Source organism: Sparus aurata, chromosome 1 (assembly GCF_900880675.1).
Source record: "Sparus aurata chromosome 1, fSpaAur1.1, whole genome shotgun sequence".
Lineage (NCBI taxonomy): Eukaryota > Metazoa > Chordata > Actinopteri > Spariformes > Sparidae > Sparus > Sparus aurata.
Genome location: NC_044187.1, coordinates 4,948,991 through 4,971,650, shown reverse-complemented (window position 1 = coordinate 4,971,650; position 22,660 = coordinate 4,948,991). Strand labels below are relative to the sequence as shown.

Genomic DNA, 22,660 nt, shown 5'->3' with positions numbered 1-22,660 from the left:
GTCAAAATTAATATTTATCCCTGATAATAATGAATTATTAATGATAGTCAAATTTAACCCAAAACCCAATCATTGTTACACTGCTTACGGTGCCCAGTGTGAGGCAATTTACTCAGTCATTCATAAATGTGTTACCCCCAATTTCCACTGGATACGTGTCCGCTGCGTTGCAGCTCCGATCCGGTTTTGCTCCGCCGTCCGCCGTCCGGCAATCTCCACCGGTTGCGGTTTGAGTCCGCTGCGGCGCAGTATGGTAGACAGCTGGCTCACGAGGCAGAGGAGTTCCCGCGATAATCACATGATCACTCACGACCGCAGTTATAGATCTGTGTTATTAAAATCAAGGACACGAAGTGTTCCCGACCGAGGGATTAGCAGAAAAGCTTGTGTTTGTCTCTTTTTTTGAGATTTATGTACTGGTGTCAACACCGAGTGTTTTATTTTGAAAGGTAACCGGATGCTGTTTGTTATTTTAGCGCTTGACTTCCTGTCTGCTCGGTGCTAAATTCAGCTGAATTGCTGCGTCGCACTCCGGCATCCGCCAGATATAGGAGTCCTGCGTATCTGTGCCGGAGGGCTCCGGACTGCCGGAGCTGGGACGGAGCAGATACGCAGCGCAGCGGACCTGGTGGAGATTGACACATTGACTAAAGTGAAACGTATTTGCTCCGCTGGCGTGGCGGAGACGCAACACAGCGGAGACGTATCCAGTGGAAATTGGGGGTCATATTAATTTCAGCATGGTGTTGCATGAAGCATTACAATTCACTTAGAGAAATAATAAATATTTATAAGTTTATATTATTACCTCATTCATGATGTAAATATTAACATCTGAGTTTAAATGTCTTCTCCAAAAACTACATAGTGCCCCTTTAATTTAACAGTTGAACCCTGTGATGGATTCATTGTTGGACACTACATCATTTATTGTGGGTATTTAAATGAAAGTTCACAAATTTTGTAATTTTGGTATAACATTCTGCCCTTCCACTGCAGCAAATCCTTCACATTATCTTAAATCGGGTCATGAATTGAGGTGTACACAGAAAAGTATGAGAGGGTGATAGAAGGAAAAGGAAATGATTCATGTGAGGAAGAAAGTAGGCAAAGAAGGACAAGGTAGGATCTTTCTGTTTATACCTGTGCTCTGTTGTCTGGTATCTCCTCAGTCTCAGACTGGTGTTGTGAAGACCTCACTCTTCTGACGAGACAATAAAATGTCCGAACAAAGAAACAAACAAATGATGTAACTCATCGTAGACTTTAGAAGATAAGTTAATATTTTTTGTAGTATACATTCGTAAAATGCTCAAATGCACATTAAAAGAATAAATGGTAGCTGTACTCAAGCGATGCAGTGACTGATTTGGTGTCAAAGATGAATTCAAAAGAGTGACAAAGTGGTGGATGAGGTGCAGCAGAGGGCCACAGGTCAGATTCAAACGCAGGACCACTGCAGTCTGTATACATGAGGCGCTGGCTCTACCAACTGAGCCACTGCGGTACCTCAAAACATGTTCTTCTCAAAACAAGCTTAATATCAGAGGGACTAGAGTGCCAATAACTCTGTCATCTTACATATGTAAGTCTTTCCTTTAAGATGCAAAGTAAATTCAATCACAGAGAAACTGAACTGCTCACCTGATGCAGAACAAGACAGCGAGTAGTATGAAGACCAGAATAACAGCAGTGGTTGAGAAAGCAACTGGTAACTTCCATGTAGCTGGAAAACAGTGACAGAGAACAAACACTGGAAGTTACAAGAACTATTGGGCCAAAATGTGACTTTAAGTTGGACAAAAACAATTGAAGTGTGAGAGAGGGGTTGGTTTTGGCAAAGGTTTCACAAACAAAAAACTGATCATGTTGGGGAATTAATAACTCACCTGCCACAACAATCAGCTGTAAGCTGGAGTTATGACGTCCTCTTCTGTTCTGGGCTTCACAGTAATAATTCCCACTGTGTTCAGCTCTGAAGTCAGTGATGGTGAAGATCTGTCCTGATGCTTTTGGTGAGTCTTCATTCTTCTTGTACCAGGTGTAATTAGCTGCTGGGTTAGCATCACTGCTACAGGTCAGAGTCACTGAACTGCCCTCCACTATCTCAGCAGAGGGACTCACTGACACAGAGGGAAGTCTTGGAGCATCTATAAATGTATTAAGAGAAAAGATTAAGTGGTTGTTACAACAATAGAATGTGTAGTATTTAAACCATTAAGTGTGAACAGCTGTGAGTAGCACTGTTTGAATCTGAGTCCCAAAACAGCATCAAACTCCTCAAGTCTCCTGGAGCTGCTCAGTGAATTACAGCAGACTGAGGAGCACAAGAAAGTAGACATGACAGTAAAATCTTCTCCTGCAAAGACTGTACAGATTTAATCTGTTATTTTTGAATAAACGTTTACACTCATATGTCATATTAATGTAGATGTATTCAGACGTCCTCCTCCCCAGTTCGTTCTCAGCTGTACAGTAATACTCTCCAGAGTCAGAGGACTGGATGGAGCTGAAGACAAGCTGTGGTTCTTTACTAAGAGGTTGAAGGTCTGGATCTCCATTCTCCTTGTACCAGGTGTAATTAGCTGCTGGGTTAGCATCAATGCTACAGGTCAGAGTCACTGAACTGCCCTCCACTATCTCAGCAGAGGGACTCACTGACACAGAGGGAAGCTTTGGAGCATCTGGAGGAGAACATGTACAGAGAGACAACTAATCAACATTAGTCAACATTTTATTTTAGTCCCATTGTCAGTCGAAGTGACTTCCTAATGTTACTCACACTGGACGTCTACAAATAGAGATGAAGAGTGGATCTCTCCATACTGATTCTCAGACTTGCAGTAGTAGTTCCCTCTGTCCTCAGAGCTGATGGAGGAGAAATGATAAATTCCGTCTGGTCCTTGAATCACTTCTTGTTTCTCCTTGTACCAGGTGTAATTAGCTGCTGGGTTAGCATCACTGCTACAGTTGAGAGTCACTGAACTGCCCTCCACTATCTCAGCAGAGGGACTCACTGACACAGAGGGAAGCTTTGGAGCATCTGGAGGAGAGATGTAAAAATATTTTTCTACGTTAAATGTGTTATTACAGTAGTTCATATGCTATTTGAATCATACACTTTGAACGGCTGTGTGTAGCACTGTTCCAATCTGGTCAGGAAACTGCATGAAAGATCTCAAGTCTCTTGGAGCTGCTCAAGGAATTACAGCTGAGATTGTGTGGCATAAAAACATTCGACTGGACAGATTTAAGAGATATGTTATCTCAGGAATAAAACTCACATGTCACATTTATGTAGATGTATTCAGACGTCCTCCTCCCCAGCTCGTTCTCAGCTGTACAGTAATACTCTCCAGAGTCAGAGGACTGGATGGAGCTGAAGACAAGCTGTGGTTCTTTACTAAGAGGATGAAGGTCTGGATCTCCATTCTTCTTGTACCAGGTGTATTTAGCTGCTGGGTTAGCATCACTGCTACAGGTCAGAGTCACTGAACTGCCCTCCACTATCTCAGCAGAGGGACTCACTGACACAGAGGGAAGCTTTGGAGCATCTGGAGGAGATGTGAACATGTATTAATGAACAATTAGTATATGTTATCAGACAATAGACTGTTGTGATTAAAATGTATCTTTCTCTGTTTCTGTTATAATTGTCTCTATTTGTCACAGTGGCTGTCTAGAGAGCTGATCATGGAGCTATCCCTGGTCAGACTCCTGCTGGTGGAAACTGACAGTGAATGAATATATTTTTTTAATTTTTAGTTCTTTACATGTGTCTGTCTTCAATCTTTAGCCAGTGTGCATATGTGTTTTTCCCTGATACAGAGGATCAAACTCACAGACTGGAGGAGAGCCGTAGTTCTCATGTCCTTTCAAAGCACAAGAGATGATGTCTCCAGGATAAACCCGGCCTTTAAAAGAAGATGTCTCCACCCCTGTGACTTTCTGTCCGTTCTTGAACCAGACGTAGGAAAGACGACCAGCTGGACTGCAGCTGCTGTGACACTTCAGCTCTGCCTCAGTATCAGACTGGTGGACTGTTATTCTGGTCACCTGCACCTGCAGAGCTGGATATGAGAACAGGAAACAATATTATTATCACTGGTTCTAACAGAAATCACTGATAGATGTACACACACGACAACACAACAGTTACTATTCCTAGAACTAGCAGTGAACATTAGTGCCAACACAACAGTAATTATTACACAAACTCATGATGATCCATCATTTTCAACATGTTCACTGTTTCTAAATGTTCTATGTTGATGTTTAACATCAGTGTGTGTTCATCAGTACCTGTGACAGTCAGAGTTGTAACAGGTAAACTACTCCTCCATTCAAAGCTTCTTGTTGTGAATTTGAAGTGATACTGAGCTGAATCTCTCTCTGTCAGGTCACTGATTCTCAAAGTGGAGCGTCCTCTCTCTGATTCAAGGACCTGAACACGACCTGCAAACTGGGAGTCTTCACTAAGGTCCTCAGGCTGTGAAGGACTCTGCCACTGGTGAGAACGTTCAGGACTGAACCAGAATTTAGATCTGATAGTTTCAAAACTGCTGTAAGTGCAAGAAATGTCCACTGATGAGCCTTTGGAGGCACAGATGCTTCTGTCAGTGTAAATCACTCTGTTGCAGGTTTGACCATCAACACCTGAAAGATAAAACAAAGTTTGGATCATTTTTAAACCAAAATTGATGAAGAATCACAATGAAGGTCTCCATATTAAAATACATGCAGTTATCAGACTCCATCAGATGGTGTTATGTTAGTGTAGTAAACTCACACACTGGAGGAGAGAGGAAATCCTCATGTCCTTCAACAGCACAGGAATAACTGTCTGCAGAAGCACTGTAGAATGAATAAGTAGAAGATGTTTGTGACTGAATTTTCTTTCCATTTTTGTACCAGATGTAGGAAGAACGATCAGGTAGACGACAACTGCTGTGACAGTTCAGGTGTTTCCAGGGAGAAAGTGAGGATGTGTTCACCTTCACCTGGAGATCTGGATGTGAAGAAGGAACAAGAATGTTATTTCAGACAAACTGTCAACAAACACACACAACACATTCATATTATTGTTGTGTAGATGTGTAACCATTGGTAATACTTAAAATGTGATTGAAAATGTTACCTTTGATCCTCAAAGTGACTCCAGGTGAACCAGTATAACTCCCACCTGGTTGGTCTGTTATGAACATGAACTTGTACTCAGCTGAGTCGCTCTCTCTCAGGTCTGTGATTCTCAGAGTGCAGCTCTTCTCAGAACAACTGTACTCAACACGATCTTGATAATCTGAGTCTGTTCTCAGATCCACAGGTTGATATCTTCTCTCTTTGGTGAACCAGGATGTTTCCTTAACTTCAGTATCAACACCATCTATTCTGGATGGGTATCTGTAGGTGCATCTTATTTCCACTGTTGATCTTTTTAAGGCACAGATCTCAGTAGAGCTGTAAGTCACTCCCCAGCCATTCTGACCCTGTATCACTGTAACACAGAGAACATCAGAAACTACAATCAGACTCTAAACATCATCAGGAGACAGATTTTCACTGCAGTAAAGGAGCTTCAGTCTGTGAAGCTACACTGTGGCTCTCTTCATACAAACTTGTGTTTGGTGGGCGAGTAAAGGCCTTCAGATCGTTTTGTAAAGGAATTTTCACATGTTCAGTCTCACAGGTTCACTTTAGTAAATGTGTCTGTATACATCTCCCACTCTACTTACAGAGGAGGTAGAGTCACCCTGAGGTCATGATCGGGGTCACAGACTTCTGTGTGGTCAGAGGTTCCTGTACCTTCACTAACCTTCACTATATCTCATACGAGAAACACACAAACTTCACGATCGACCAAACACCATATTCTTCCTTCAATTACAACGTGACTTGAACAAGCAGTATTCCAGCAGGTTAAATAGTCAGAGAACAGGAAGCGTCCTTCATCACTGGTGAAGCAATACACTGTCTCACCACATGTACTGTTGAGCTTTGTTCTCCTCGATGGAGCTTCATTAAAGACTTCAACTTTACTTTCTCACCTGTGTTAATCAGATGAATGAAAATGTATCAAGAGGCTTTTAATCAGTCTCTGTCATCTTAAGTAGAACGGTATGTGAGACTTGATCTGTATCACACGTTTCTCTTCAGGTCTGTTTTAAAAATGGGTTGATACTGTAAATAAAATGTCAGTGGTAGTTGTGGTTCATGACAAAGTCAACAGAGAAATTACTTTAGAGAAATGTACAAATCATTAAGGTTTACATGAGAATATTTCAAGCAAAGGAACAGTGAAAGATGTGCACATGATCTCTGAGAGCACTGAGGACGGACATCACACAGAGGCTGCAGTGAAGGAGCAACAGTGTGTTGACACTGTGTACTTTAACACAGCACTTAGAGAGAAGTACTTCTTAGAAAAGTGTGACGCATGAAACAAGTGTCTGCTGATTATCTTCCTGTGGTCAGGCTGCTGCAGAGTGTGAATGAGAACTGCAGAGAAATGCAGAACTTCGAGGTGTGAGCCAGGGACGGTTCTAGGGGGGGGCCAACAGGGGCCTGTGCCCCCGTAACTCCGAGTCTGGACCCCCTGTGCCCCCCACCCCCCCACCCCCCCGACAGGGAGTCTGCATCAATAATACAATGACAGATTTCTTGCAATGACTTTGTTTTGAAGGGAAAGGCAGAAATAAAGTGTCTCAGCAGTTTACTACCCAATCAAAATTGCTGAAATTGTAAACACTGCTTTGTCTGAATGAGGGATTTATCTTTTTTTCAGGGTTGTATGTTCCCCGCTAATAAAAAAGCCGGCCCCAACCTGGCCCCCCTGTTAAAACTGGTCTAGAACCGCCACTGGTGTGAGCAACTTTTCTCACAGATAGAAAACAGTGACAAATTTATCCTAAAGCAAGAAATACTCAGAAATACTGATAGAATATCTGTCTCGTAGCTAAATACTCTACATTGGTGTCCAGCGAGATGCTGACTCTGTCTGTTTGGTGCTGAGCAGGTAGTGCACAGCTGGTTATTAGAGATGTTTCACTGAAAACAGGAAACAAGGCTGATGAGAGCACTAAGAGTGAACTCAAACAATAAAGTTATAATAAAAATAAAACAAAATCAAACTCTGTGAAGCTGACAGGAACTGGAGTCAGCTGATAATTCTCTGTGGCTTCATTACTACAAGCAGCACCTCCACTTTATTCTCTTATTTTAGTCACATTCTTAATACAAATTTGTGTGACGTACACTTGTTATTTATCTTGTTACTCTAATGGTATTTCATTTCTCTTGACGTGAAAGACATGATAGAGATTTGTGTTATTTCTGAACTTTGGTTCCTGTGTTAATAATACTATCAGAGCACATCGACCAGCCTCTAACACCTACGAACGCAGCTCAAGTTGAGTTTGGAGGAAGTTTGAACGATGGAGGAAGTTCCTCAGAGCGATTCATTTTATTTAACAGATTTTCTCTTCAGAGTTTTCCATTGTTAATGTACAGTATGTACTGTCACTGTACATCCACACAGACACAACTTTACTATCTCTAACTGTGCACTGTTGCACATCAAATCTTTACTATAAAGAGGGAAGACGCGGTCACGAGACAGTTTGTCTCTCTCTGGTTGGCAGTGTTGAGCCTGAACGCGTTAAATGAACGATCGTTCATGAACTCGTTCATATTTTGGGCGAACGTGAACTGAACGTACTGTGTTTCTGCCTGATGAACGTTATTGTGAACGCGTTCATTCTGGCGTTTGTGAACGGCGCGTTCTCACAGTTTAACTTCGTTCAAGACAGTGCCAGATTTCCATCGAGCCTTCCAGGCGAAAACCGGCAAAAACACTCCGTGAACAGGCCTTAATATGTAGCGGAAAACACCCAATCTGGCTGTTGTGTATAAAAAGGACGCTGGACGAGAGGTTTCTACACGCAGCTCGCTTTACTTTCTAACAAAACGAAACTTAACTATTTCAGACAGAAACAGCTGCATAACAAACATGCAGTGAGGCATTATCAAACGAACACAGAATCGCCTGGAGGCAAAAAGTTGGAGTGATATTGAATCTCATTTTTTGATGCTGCTAACTCCGTCCATTCTCTTACCCTTAAACATGTTATTTGCTGTTAACCCAGAAGTTAATGCTCTTGAACACATGATAAACTTTGTTATCCTATGCAAAATGTTTTATTCACAAACAAAAATTTGCTAAATCACTACCTAAATCTGCTCCCTTTCTCCTGGAACTGAGCTCTTTGCTTAAATCTCTGATTTTGTTAAATGACAAAAAAAAGTAATACCTTACTGAGTCATTATGAAATGTTTTTCCCTGAAGCCACTGTCTGAACTATCTATTTATTTATTATTTTATTTTTCCCTTCCTTCTTCTTCTTTTTTTTTTAGATTATTTATTCATTTACTTATTTATGTATTTTATTTTTAATTTGAACTCTATCCTGTACCGTAAACCTGAAACGGCACATTGAACTAAAGCACCCGGCGAGCCTTTCAAGGTATGTGAATGTGAATAAAAAATCAAAAGACACGGCAACGGCGAGCCAAAACAGATCCTCTACCACCCAAATCACATTAACGGCGTACAGTAGCGGCTCCGTTGTCTTCATCTCCCAGCCCAGCTGGACAACCTGGTTTTGCAGAATATTGTCGAAGAGCTGCAGTTTCAGTGTTAAAACTGAAAAATGAAAAATAATGGCTTGCATCAACATATTGAACAAAAAAAAAAACTATGAACTGGTAAATTTTTGGAACTGTGAACGTAGTTCAAAATGTTGAATTATGAACTATGAACTGAACTAGTTCATTTTAAAATTTGTCAACTGAACTTTGAACTAGTTTGTGTAGAAAGTGAACTTTCCCAACACTGCTGGTTGGTTCATTTGTCTTAAACACACATGAAGGTGTTAACTGTCTGGCTGTTAGTGAAGTCAGTGACTACAAGTTGTGATTCCAACAGCCTTGGTCTTGAGTAGGGCTGGGTATCACCAGGTACCTCGCGATACGTTACTATCACAATATTTTGCCCACGATAACGATAAGATCAGGATACAGCGATTCTGAATTCCGAATCGATATATTACAAGAAATTTCATCCACAATACATCACGATATCTGTATCACTGAAGAAATTCAGAATTTATTGACTGCACTGAATCCATTTCACAGGAATTACGAAGCATTGTCATTCAGTTTCACATGAATGACAGCCAAGTAAACAAAGAGTATATTGCACAGTGTCTCTTCTTAACACACACACTGACTACAACTATCATTGAATATCTATATGTGTGGGTTTCAGAGCTGCTTAAACCATTTTTTTAATTGTATTTGGTTGTATCCCTGTTTGAATAAAGATAAAGCTGTCCTCCGAAGAGGGGTGGTGGTGGGCCAAAAAAAGAAGAAAAAAACCCCCAAACATTTAAAAACATTTTCAAATATCGATATTTGGCACCAGTGTATCGATAACGTACCTCAAGACGAAATATCGCTATATATCGTAGTATCGATACTTTGGCACACCCCTAGTCTTGAGCAGAGTGTCTTTGGGATTAAGTTGTAGAAAAACAGTCTGTTCACTGAACCTGTGATAGAGTTCAGTCTTTCAAGAATTAAGCAGTACTTCTTCAGCTCCCACATCAGAGATTTTTTCCCCACCTGGTCCATTGTTGGTCAGTTGGTATTGTTATGAGTCATGAAATGGTGAAAACCAAACACAAGACACTCAGGAGGCAGGCAAGGTAAGAAACAAAAGGTGAGCTTTAATAACAAGCTGAGGTCTGAATACAAAATACAAAAAGCAACAAAAACAGGAGGAGCAGGCTGGAGCCAATACAAGAATTAAAGACCTGCAAAAAATACAACAACTAAATAAAATACAAACCAAACAAGTGCTGAGAACACCGTCAGAGAAAACAAAGTGATTCATATTTTATTTGTGTCCACTGTTGATGAATAAAACCTTTATTCTGAAGACAAAACACAAAAAGAGTTTGTTTAACGCTGAAATCCAAAACTTTCTGCACAGTGTCGCCCTCTGCAGCACAGAGAGGGAACTGACATGATGTTCAAACTACAGAGTTGTTGTTGGAAGCTGGATGTTTATTTCAATCAGCCACTGCAGTACTTTGAACATGTTACAGCTACAGAGTGATAGAGCTGGGCTCATGTTACATGTCAATGTGTTTAATATATAATGTACATGCAGTGAGATACTGTGCTTCCTGTTCCACATGTCTTTCTCTGCCAGGACAGGTGTGATGTGATAGAACAATCACTATTTCTTCAAAACAAGTTAAAATGTTAACATGTTATTTTATGAGCATTAAAAGATAAAACAGCATGCTAAAAACCAAGTATAATCCTTCACATATGTAATGTACCTGCACAGGTAAACATAAAGCTGCATGCTACTCAGAACTTCTGCCACATGCTGCAGTTTCTCTGTTCAAAGGTGAGATGTTGGTGTAATCAGGATCAGACTCCAACTGATGGGGAGAGACAACAAGATGAGAGTCAAAGGCCTCATAAATGGAACGTGGACACAATTAGATTTTAAATGACAACAAACTCAGATATGTTTAAAGCAGAACTGTTTCCTTAAACTTGATCTTTGTTATGAAAACATCGACAGTAAATGTGCTGATTTCTCATCACTGTGGTCCAATACCTCTCTCATCTCCACAGTCTCTATGGGCTCATTTGGTTCAGTGGTGGAGCTCAGAGTTTTCTTCTTCCTGAAGGAAATCAACAAAACAAAAATGATCATGAAACACTCAAAAAACGTGAAAGTAAATATTCAAAGTAACAGATCAGTTGATGTTAATGTTTGTAGTTTCACCTCATCCACAGACAAAACAGAAGCAGCAGAACCGACACCAGAACCAGCAGAATCAACCTGATGATATTTATCATTACTGTTGTTGTTGAACTCCCTGGAAATGGAGATAGACAGTTATTAAATAGACTGTAGTGGACCTCACTAGTAGGGTTTGATTCATTATGAGTGTCATGGCGGAGGCTGCAGGCAGAGACAAAGGCGCTGCACCTCTGAGAAAAAGTAGAATAAAACCGGAGATTTACACCACAGCTGATGGTAAAACTGTGGTGGAAGATGAACTGCTGAACTTTCTCGTGGTTAAAATGAAAACTCTCAGTCAGGATGATATCGTTTTGCTGACTGTGAATCACTTCGGGTCAGAATGGATTGAGAACTCAAGGAAAGTTTTGTTTGAACTTTGTCCGCATACCACTCAACGCTTTGTTACGCATAAAGGGCATCAAAAGGACGTGAACAACGTTAAAAGTTGTTTAAAAGTGCTAAACGAGGCTGGCGAAAACATCCCTTGTTTTGTTTCTTATCATTTGGATGAACTTCCACCTGTGACTTTTAACAGCCTTGATGTCTCCTGTTTACTGGGGAAAATTGATCGCTTAGGTGTGGATTTATCAACCATGAAAAAGGCTTTGTCTGCGCAAACACATGTATGTGAGGACCTCCGTGGGGTTGTCGCAGGATTAAATCAAAGGCTTTGCCTAATGGAAAAAGGTGAAGAAGACGCGAAAAGTTTGCTCAGCCCTGAGGTCGCCGAGGAGGAGGGCGCAGGCCAGGTTTTGGATAACACGGGGCAGGAGCCTGGAACCACCACGGTGCTGAATACCAACGCAGCGGAGGAAGGTTCGGGTTACCGTGGCGCCGAAACGGCTTCCCCGAAATGGAGTCGCGTAGTCAAGCACGGGCGTAGACAACACTCACACGGGGATGCCTTCATCCAGAGCAAGCCGAGAATGAATGCCCCCAGGAGGGATAAGAAAAGTGGCATTGTTGGAACCAGTGCAGGGGGATCCATACAGGTTGTGAAGACAAAACTTGTGAGTGTCTTCGCCACAAAATTCTCGCCTGATGTAAATTCAGAAGCATTGGCTAGCTACCTGAAAGACAACCTACATCGTGATGTGACCTGTGAAAAAATAGACAGTGCCCAGAGGCGATATAACTCATTCAAAGTCACTGCTGAATGCAATAATGTGGGCGAAATGTATGAGCCACAACTTTGGCCGGAGGGTGTCTTTGTGCGGCGCTTTTATGAAGCGTGCAAACCAGTGGATATAAAAACTCGCTCTGTAGCAAAGACTGGTTGTGTGTCTGACGCTGGGGCAACTGTTGCTGTGAAGCCTGGACTGTCATCATCATGAAAGTTGTGTCATATAACACGCGTGGCTTACGCCTTGGACAGGCGGCCGGGGACAAAGCGCGACGCATTGTTATTGACCAACTGTTTGTGACCTCGGACATTCTGTGTATACAAGAGACTCTTCTACCTAAACAAGATCTAGAAAAACTTGGTTCTGTGCATGATGACTTCTATGGGGCAGGGGAGTCCACAACAGATTTAAGTATGGGAATAATACGTGGTAGAATACCCGGAGGGGTGGCCATTTTCTGGCGGAAGAAATATGATCCACTGATAAGTGTTGTCAGACTAGAGGTTGACTGGGCTATTGCAATCAAGGTTGCACATGAAAAGTGCACCTTCATTATTTTAAATGTTTACACTCCCTATGAAAGCTATCAAAATGAAAATGAATACCTTAGTAGGCTTGCTTTTATCAGGTCTTTTATTAAAGAAAGTGAATGTACATGCATATTTGTAGTGGGTGATCTGAATGCTGATATCTCAGATGATGGGTCCTTATTTGGGAGACACCTGAATCAGTTCTGTGAAAATAACAAGCTAGTCCTAACAAGCAAAGTGATGTTACCAGCTAATAGCTACACTTATATTAGTGAAGCATGGCATACAACATCCTGGCTGGATCATTGTATATGTACAGCTGATGCTCATGATTGCATTATGGAGATTGACATTCTGTATAGTCTGGCTACAACAGATCACATACCTCTCTCCATGGTATTAGATCTTGATAGCTTACCTGAGCTGGCCAGCTATGAGGCTCATGAGCGCAGGAAAGTTGATTGGGCAAGGCTCACAGAATATGATCTCTGGAAGTATAACTCTCTGACAGATTTAAGTCTCAGTTATATTGATATACCAATTGATGCTTTCTTGTGTAACAACATTAATTGTATGAACGTTGAGCACAACTCTGAAATACTTAGATTGTATGAGAAAATAGTAAACTGCTTAAATAATGACAGTAATTGTTTTATAAAAGAAAAAAGGAAACAAAGCATAAGGCCAGGGTGGAATGAATATGTACATGAGCTTCATACAGAGGCTAAAGAGGCCCTCCACAGCTGGGTATTAGCTGGAAAAATTAGGCATGGCCCAGAGTTTGAACATAAGAAAAGGGCAAATGCCAAGTTTAAATATGCTGTACGTTTTATCAAAAGAAATGACCAGATGTTGAGGGCAAATTCCATGGGAAAAAAATTGTTGCAGAATGATGTCTATGAGTTCTGGAAAGAAGTTAAAGTCTCCAACAACAGTAAGATGCCTCTGCCATCTAATATTGATGGGATCTCTGGGGATGAAAATATTGCTGAGCTGTGGAGAACCCATTTTAGGGGAATTTTTAACTGTGTCATGAGTGCTGAGTTTAAGGTTGGTGATGTGGTTAGTAATGATGGTGTTGTTATAGGGCCAAATGAAGTGTATTGTGCAATTGGGAAATTGGCTGCGAACAAAGCATGTGGTCCTGACAAAATAACAGCTGAACACCTGAAATATGCAAGCCACAGACTCTCAGTGTTACTTGCTATGTGTTTCTCTGCATTGATGTTTCATGGTATTTTAACTGACTCTATGCTATCTGTACTGCTAGCACCAGTCATCAAAGATAAAACCTGCAAAGCATCAAGCATAGATAATTACAGACCAATTGCTATAGCTAGTATACTATCTAAAGTGTTTGAACGGATCTTGCTTGACAGGCTTCAAGATTATGCTATAACGACTGACAACCAATTTGGATTCAAAAATAAGCATGGCACTGACTTGTGTATTTATGCTTTAAAAGAACTTGTCTCTTTCTATAAAAGGCGCAATTCAACAATGTTTATGTGCTTTTTAGATGCGACCAAAGCCTTTGATCGCATTAATCATGGTAAACTGTTTATTAAGTTGCAAGAGCGAGGGGTGCCCGCATACTTAATAAGAATTCTGCATTATTGGTACTCTCACCAAACCATGCAAGTTAGATGGGGCAAAACAACATCAACCCCATTCCCTGTTTCCAATGGGGTCAGACAAGGCGGAATGTTGTCACCTGTCCTTTTTAACCTGTATATGGATGGTCTGTCTAGAGAATGAGAAGAGTGTAAGACTGGATGTGTGGTGGGGAATCAACTTATTAACCATTTAATGTACGCTGATGATTTAATCATTATGTCACCATGTAGTGCTGGCTTACAGCAACTGCTCAGAGTTTGTACTACGTATGGTTTGCAGTTTGACATCAAATTTAATCCCAAAAAGAGTGTTATCATGATAGCTAGAACTAAGGAGGATCAGAAGCTAAAGTTTCCCTCCTTTTACCTGTCTGAACAAGAGCTAGTTATTGCTATCAAAGTAAAATACTTAGGGCATATCATCAGGAATGACCTTAGTGATGATGATGATATTCAGCGCCAGTGCTATAAATTATATGCTCAGGCAAATATGCTGGCACGCAAATTTCATATGTGCACTGATGAAGTTAAAACAGCTCTTTTTAAAGCGTACTGCACTCCACTTTACACAGCACACCCGTGGTGTAGCCATAGTAAAGCAAAGATGAATAAGATTAAGGTGGCATATAACGATGCTCTTAGAATCCTGTTAAAATACCCAAGGTGGGAAAGTGCTAGCAAGATGTTTGTGAACTGTAATGTTCCCACTTTTCAGGCATTACTTAGGAATTTTATGTTTAAATTTATGCGTCGGCTGATTGATTCTAGGAATGGGATTATAATATCATTGACTGACCCTACCCAAAGTGAGACAAGATATTTCTCCAGCTTTTGGAAATATTGGAACCAACATGTTTATGTTTTTTAACCATTGAGCACACATGTGTAATGTATGTGTAATCTTTTGTTTGTCTGTTTATTGTGTGTGTTTTTTTATACCTGGACCTCGAGTCTGTCAATAAAGATGATATTAATTAATCAGTTTCCCAGGTGTTACTGTATGTTAATCAACGAAATAGTGTCTCACCTGCCACAACAATCAGCTGTAAGGTGGAGTTATGACGTCCTCTTCTGTTCTGGGCTTCACAGTAATAATTCCCACTGTGTTCAGCTCTGAAGTCAGTGATGGTGAAGATCTGTCCTGATGCGTTTGGTGAGTCTTCGTTCTCCTTGTACCAGGTGTAATTAGCTGCTGGGTTAGCATCACTGCTACAGGTCAGAGTCACTGAACTGCCCTCCACTATCTCAGCAGAGGGACTCACTGACACAGAGGGAAGTCTTGGAGCATCTGAAGGAGAGATGTAAAAAGATTATTCTACATTAAATGTGTTATTACAGTAGTTCATATGCTATTTAAATCATAGACTGTGAACGGCTGTGTGTAGCACTGTTCCAATCTGGTCAGGAAACTGCATGAAAGAACTAAAGCTGCTCAAGGAATTACAGCTGAGAATGTGTGACACAAAAACATTTGACTGGACAGATTTAAGAGATATGTTATCTCAAGAATAATACTCACATGTCACATTAATATAGATGTATTCAGTCGTCCTCCTCCCCAGCTCGTTCTCAGCTGTACAGCAATACTCTCCAGAGTCAGAGGACTGGATGGAGCTGAAGACAAGCTGTGGTTCTTTACTGAGAGGTTGAAGGTCTGGATCTCCATTCTCCTTGTACCAGGTGTAATTAGCTGCTGGGTTAGCATCACTGCTACAGGTCAGAGTCACTGAACTGCCCTCCACTATCTCAGCAGAGGGACTCACTGACACAGAGGGAAGCTTTGGAGCATCTGGAGGAGATGTGAACATGTATTAATGGACAATGAGAACATGTTATCACAGACAACTGACTGTTGTGATTGAAATGTATCTTTCTCTGTTTCTGTTATCATTGTCTCTATTTGTCACAGTGGCTGTCTAGAGAGCTGATCGTGGAGCTGTCCCTGGTCAGACTCCTGCTGGTGGAAACTGACAGTGAATGAATATATTTTTTTATTTTTAGTTCTTTACATGTGTCTGTCTTCAATCTTTAGCCAGTGTGTATATGTGTTTTTCCCTGATACAGAGGATCAAACTCACAGACTGGAGGAGAGCCGTAGTGCTCATGTCCTTTCAAAGCACAAGAGATGATGTCTCCAGGATAAATCCGGCCTTTAAAAGAAGATGTCTCCACCCCTCTGACTTTCTGTCTGTTCTTGAACCAGACGTAGGAAAGACGACCAGCTGGACTGCAGCTGCTGTGACACTTCAGCTCTGCCTCAGTATCAGACTGGTGGACTGTTATTCTGCTCACCTGCACCTGCAGAGCTGGATATGAGAACAAGAAACAATATTATTATCACTGGTTCTAACAGAAATCACTGATAGATGTACACACACGACAACACAACAGTTACTATTCCTAGAACTAGCAGTGAACATTAGTGCCAACACAACAGTAATTATCAGACAAACTCATGATGATCCATCATTTTCAACATGTTCACTGTTTCTAAATGTTCTATGTTGATGTTTTACATCAGTGTGTGTTCATCAGTACCTGTGACAGTCAGAGCTGTAGCAGGTAAACTACTGTTCCATTCAAAACCGTCTGTTGTGAATTTGAAGTGATACTGAGCTGAATCACTCTCTGTCAGGTCAGTGATTCTCAGAGTGGAGCGTCCTGTCTCTGATTCAAGGACCTGAACACGACCTGCAAACTGGGAGTCTTCACTAAGGTCCTCAGGCTGTGAAGGACTCTGCCACTGATGAGAACGTTCAGGACTGAACCAGAATTTATATCTGATAGTTTTATAACTGCTGTAAGTGCAAGAAATGTCCACTGATGAGCCTTTGGAGGCACAGCTGCTTCTGTCAGTGTAAATCACTCTGTTGCAGGGTCGATCATAGACACCTAAAAGATAAAACAAAGTTTAGATCATTTTTAAACCAGAGTTGATGAAGAGTCACAATGAGGGTCTCCATATTAAAATACATGTAGTTATCAGACTCCATCAGATGGTGTTATGTTAGTGTGGTAAACTCACACACTGGAGGAGAGGGGAAATCCTCATGTCCTTTAACAGCACAGGAATAACTGTCTGCTGAATAAAAGTAGTTTGAATAAGTAGAAGATGTTTGTGACTGAACTTTCTGTCCATCTTTGTACCAGATGTACGAAGAATGATCAAGTAGACGACAACTGCTGTGACACTTCAGCTCTCCCCAGCGATAATATCTGCCCACCTTCACCTGGAGATCTGGATGTGAAGAGGACACAAGAATGCTTTTTTAGACAAACTATCAACAAACACACACCAACATCTATATTATTGTTCTTCAGATGTTGAACATTTGGAAATGATTAAAATGTAAATGAAAATGTTACCTGTGACCCTCAAAGTGACTCCAGGTGAACCAGTATATCTCCCATCTGGTTGTTTTGTAATGAACATGAACTGGAACTCAGCTGAGTCGCTCTCTCTCAGGTCTGTGATTCTCAGAGTGCAGCTCTTCTCAGAACAACTGTACTCAACACGATCTTGATAATCTGAGTCTGTTCTCAGATCCACAGGTGTATTTCCACTCAGTTTAGTCAACCAGAATGTTTCTTTAACTTCATTATCACGGCCAAATAATCTGGATGGGTATGTGTAGGTGCAGTTTATTTCCACTGTTGATCCTTTTAAGGCACAGATCTCAGTAGAGCTGTAAGTCACTCCCCAGTCATTCTGACCCTGAAGCACTGTAACACAGAACACATCAGACATTAAAATCAGACTCAAAACATCATCAAACATCAAAACATTGCACTGCAGGTCTGCTTTGAGTCTACAGAATGGGATGTACTCTGTGAGCTACATGGGGGGGACAATTTTTAGACGCTGACTGCATCACCAATTACACCAGATTCTGTGAGGACGCCAACATGCCAGCCTGGACCGTGCACTGCTTCTCCAACAACAAGCCCTGGATCACTAATGACCTGAAGGCACTTCTGAACAGTGTGAGAGATGTGTGGACGGGAATGAAGAACATCACAGGGATAAAGGCAAAAGACAGGCAGACATCAGGGAGCCTAGATAGAGCAAACCAGTTCAACCAGTTCTTTAACAGGTTTAGCTCACCTCCTGCCACCCCCCCAGACACCCCCAGCCCCCCACACACCCACACTGTCCCAAATGGCTCGACCTTCCCCCAGCACTCTCCTGTGCAGCATCTCCCCATCTGACCCCCCTCTCCCTCCTCCTCCACTGAAGACATCTGCATTAACCCCTGCCCAACAGTAACTACAGGCCAGGTAAAGGGGCCGTCCAGACGGGCGAAAACTATCTTTTTTTTCTCCGTCTTCCTTGGCATCGTTTCAAGAATATTTGCGTCCACACGGATCCACTGAAAACGACCGAAAACGCTGTAGTTCATATTCCAGGCCTATAGGTGGTGCTTGAAATTCACCAAAAACGGAGAAGAAGACACGGAGCATGCACATTAAGCTTGCGGGCTGTGAACAAAGAGACAGAAGACAGAGAAACCAAACACAACAAGAAGAAGATGAAAATGGCTAGTGCAAGGAAACCAGAATCGTTTGTGTGGACCGGTAATGAGGTCCAACCGCTGCTGCGACTCACACTCAACTACAAGGCGAGTAAGTTGCACGAAAGGCTCAATATCTTCTGTAGCACGAACACGAGCGTGTAGTCCGCCATTGTTGTTGTTGTTGTTATGAGACGTCGAAGGGTTCAGAGGTCAGAGGCAAGAGGTCGAGGGGTGGGGCGACTTCTTGCCTCTGGGGCGTGATTTCTCCACTCTGAGACCCGTTTTCAAAAAAGTGCGTTTTCAGTCACTGCGTTTTCAGGATCCGTATAGACGGTTGGCCAAAATGATGCAAAACATGTGCGTTTACGCAAAATTGCGCTGTCGTCTGGACGGGGCCAAAGAGGCAGCTGGAAAGACTACATCAGTGAAAGGCTAAGGCCCTGACGGCATCACACCCAGGATCCTGAAGACCTGTGCCAGCCAGCTGTCTCCTGTTCTGGGACATCTGTACAACCTGAGTCTGAGTCAGGAGAAGGTCCCAACCCTGTGGAAAAAGTCCTGCCTGGTTCCAGTCCACAAGATGTCGAGGCCATCCGACCCGGCAGACTACAGACCAGTCACTCTCACATCTCATGTGATGAAGGTCCTGCAGAGGCTGGTCTTAGCCCAGCTGAGGCCACAGGTGAGGACGTTTCTGGACCCTTTGCAATTTGTCTATCAGCCCCATTTAGGAGTTGATGATGCTGTCATCTACCTGCTGCAATGAGCCCGTGTGTATCTGGATGGTAGAGAAGGCTCTGTGAGGATCACATTCTTTGATTTCTTCAGTGCTTTTAACACCATTAAACCTCTGCTACTGGGTGAGAAGCTGCAGGTGATGGTAGTGATGACACAATGATCTCCTGGATTACTAACTACTTGACAGGCAGGCCACAGTTTGTCCGTCTGGGCAGTGTTCTGTCTACAATGTGTCTCTAGGAGATGAGCAGACTCTATTTCCTGAGGAAGCTGAGATCCTTCAACGTGTGCAGCAAGATGTTGGAAATCTTTCACCAGTCTGTTGTTGCAGGCGTAATTTTCTTTGCTGCTGTGTGTTGGGGCAGTAGCATCAGAGCCTTCACTAACCCGGACGGGACCTTTATGTCCGGCTACGTTATGGATGGTTGGGGAAAGTGGAGAGTCATCTGCCTTGCCGCACTGGATGTGGAAGATGTCGAGGACGTGTACATGTTCACGTTCATGACAATTGGAACGATCGCTTTGGGATTTGGAATCTTTATGCAATATTGGAAAATGAGAAAGATCGCTACTGAGCAGACCAGTGCGAGGGCGGACAACGCCAATACTCGGAGTGCTGTGGTCGGGATACGCTCTGACATCTCAACAATCCGCGACTTCGTGATACAGATGCGAGTTGATGTAGCCACCAATCGGGAGGACATGGCGAAGCTAGCAGCCATAAAAGCTGCAGAGGAGACTGATGAATAACATGAAAATGCATTAAAGGGCTCTTACACCATCCCAACACCATCTCAACAAATAATAAATACACTGGACTTTTGCTCTCTCTCAATTGGATATTCTGACTTTGTGGCAAGCCTGGCTATAAGATGAGGCCATAAGATGAGACTGTTGTTCACTCATGATGGACTAATATGGACACATGTGCAGACACACATGTAATCTGTATGTACTGTCTAGAGCTTGAATTCAGCTCTATATGCTACTGCTGTAATATGTTTTGTCAAAGGTCATAACAAAAGAAAAAAAGAGAAGAAAAGAAAAAAGTAATTTGCAAAAGACAAGAAAAGATCAGAATGAAGATTTTATACTGTGGGTAATGGGGGCGGGACTTGATAAGCTTTGGCTTCTCCCGCTTTTCCCTTTCGGCCATGTGTGTTGTATTATTTGAACAATGATGAAATGTGATGCTTATGAATTGACATGTCCGAAACAAACAACATAAATAAATAAATAAATAAACCTTCCTGTGCCTTCACTAATCTTCACTATATCTCATACGAGAAACACACAAACTTCACGATCGACCGAATGCATATTCTTCCTTCAATTACAACGTGACTTAAACAAGCAGTATTCGGGCAACAAGTTAAATAGTCAGAGACCAGGAAGTGTCCTTCAGCACTGGTGAAGCAACACACTGTCTCACTACATGTAGTGTTGGGTTTTGTTCTCATCGATGGAGCTTCATTAAAGACTTCAGATGAATGAAAATTCATCAACAGGTTTTTGGACAGTCTCTGTTATCTTAACTAGAATGGTAAGTAAGACTTGATCTGTATCACAAGTTTCTCTTAAGGTCAGTTTTAAAATTGGGTTTATACTGTAAATAAAGTTTCAGCGGTAGTTGTGGTTCAGGACAAAGTCGACAGAGGTTTGGAGAAATGTGCAAATCATTAAGGTTTACATGAGAATATTTAAAGCAAAGGAACAGTGAAAGATGTGCACCTGATCTCTGAGAGCACTGAGGACGGACATCACACAGAGGCTGCAGTGAAGGAGCAACAATGTGTTGACACTGTGTACTTTAACACAGCACAAGTGTGACGCATGAAACAAGTGTCCGCTGGTTATCTTCCTGTGTTCAAGCTGCTGCAGAGTGTGAATGAGAACTGCAGAGAAATGCAGAACTCTGAGGTGTGAGCAACTTTTCTCACAGATAGAAAACAGTGACAAATGTATCTTGAAGCAAGAAATACTCAGAAATACTGATAAAATATCTGTCTAGCAGCTAAATACTCTACTTTGGTGTCCAGCGAGATGCTAACTCCGTCTGTTGTTTGGTGCTGAGCATGTAGTATACAGCTGGTTTTTAGAGATGTTTCACTGAAAACAGCTGCTGCAGAAAACAAGGCTGATAGGAACACTGAGAGGGAACTCAAACATTTAAGTTAAAAAACATGAAACAAATCAAACTCTGTGAAGCTGACAGGAACTGGAGTCAGGTGATAATTCTCTGTGGCTTCATTACTAAAAGCAGCACGTCCACGATATTCTTTCAGGACCCCCTCGAAAACGAGATGGTTCATCTCAAGGGGTTTATCCTATTTAATAAACTTGTATCATCATCTCTCATTTTAATCACATTATTTCTACAAATTCATTTGACGTACTCTTGTTATCCATTTTGTGACTCTAATGGTATTTAATTTCTCTTGACGTGAAAGACATGATAGAGATTCATGTTATTTTTGAACTGCCGTTCCTGTGTTAATTATGCTATCGGAGCACATCGACCAGCCTCTAACAGCTACGAACGCAGGCCCAAGTTCAGTTTGGAGGAAGTTTGAATGATGGAGGAAGTTCCTCAGAGCGATTCATTTTATTTAACAGATTTTCTCTTCAGATTTTTCCGTTGTTAATGTACAGTATGTACTGTCACTGTTCATCCACAGAAACACAGCTTTACTAACTCTTAACTGTGCACTGTTGCCCATCAAATCTTTACTATAAAACCACCATGCTAACAGTCTTACAGTATAAATGTAGACGTACAGTACCTTGTACAGAGAGAAGGACGACAATAAATCCACTTGCTGCTGCTGTTAAACTCATAGCTTCTCCTCACATCTTTAAATCAGCAGGTCGATCACATACATGAGAAGTACTGAATGTCAGCTCATCTCACCAAACACTTCTACATGAAGAGGGAAGACGCGGTCACGAGACAGTTTGTCTCTCTCTGGTTGGTTCACTTGTCTTATACACACATCGACGTGTTAACTTGCTGGCTCACTTCCTCTTTATATTATTAACATGCATGTCAAGATGAACGCCTGTGAACTCTTAAGATGAAATGAAGAAATGATTCTTACTGTTGCTTTACAAACAATGCAGGTAAAACATGGATGTATCAGCAAACTGAAAACTAAATGTGATATTGTTCCAAAGGCGAGGCAGCAGAACAGCAAAGGTTCAGTCAGCCTTGATTTTAATCTGAGCTTTGATTCAATTAAAAAGCCTAAACCAGACA

At 41.8% G+C, this 22,660-nt stretch overlaps 3 long non-coding RNA genes across 4 annotated transcripts; all 3 read right to left on the bottom strand.

Moving 5' to 3' along the window:
* Positions 1-1,175: 1,175 nt before the first annotated feature.
* Positions 1,176-2,026, bottom strand: LOC115587956 (uncharacterized). The gene is made up of 3 exons (XR_003985247.1): positions 1,890-2,026; positions 1,645-1,726; positions 1,176-1,204 (listed from the first exon to the last, which is right to left on the bottom strand). It is a non-coding gene; the product is annotated as an uncharacterized LOC115587956 (long non-coding RNA).
* Positions 2,027-4,051: 2,025 nt separating this feature from the next.
* Positions 4,052-17,227, bottom strand: LOC115587870 (uncharacterized). 2 transcript variants are annotated; one of them, XR_003985206.1, is made up of 3 exons: positions 17,178-17,227; positions 16,691-17,044; positions 4,052-4,070 (listed from the first exon to the last, which is right to left on the bottom strand). It is a non-coding gene; the product is annotated as an uncharacterized LOC115587870 (long non-coding RNA). The 2 variants fall into 2 exon arrangements; XR_003985207.1 differs by lacking the exon at positions 4,052-4,070 and adding an exon at positions 16,422-16,458.
* LOC115587683 (uncharacterized) lies at positions 10,387-10,949 on the bottom strand. The gene is made up of 3 exons (XR_003985130.1): positions 10,862-10,949; positions 10,691-10,757; positions 10,387-10,508 (listed from the first exon to the last, which is right to left on the bottom strand). It is a non-coding gene; the product is annotated as an uncharacterized LOC115587683 (long non-coding RNA).
* Positions 17,228-22,660: the final 5,433 nt, after the last annotated feature.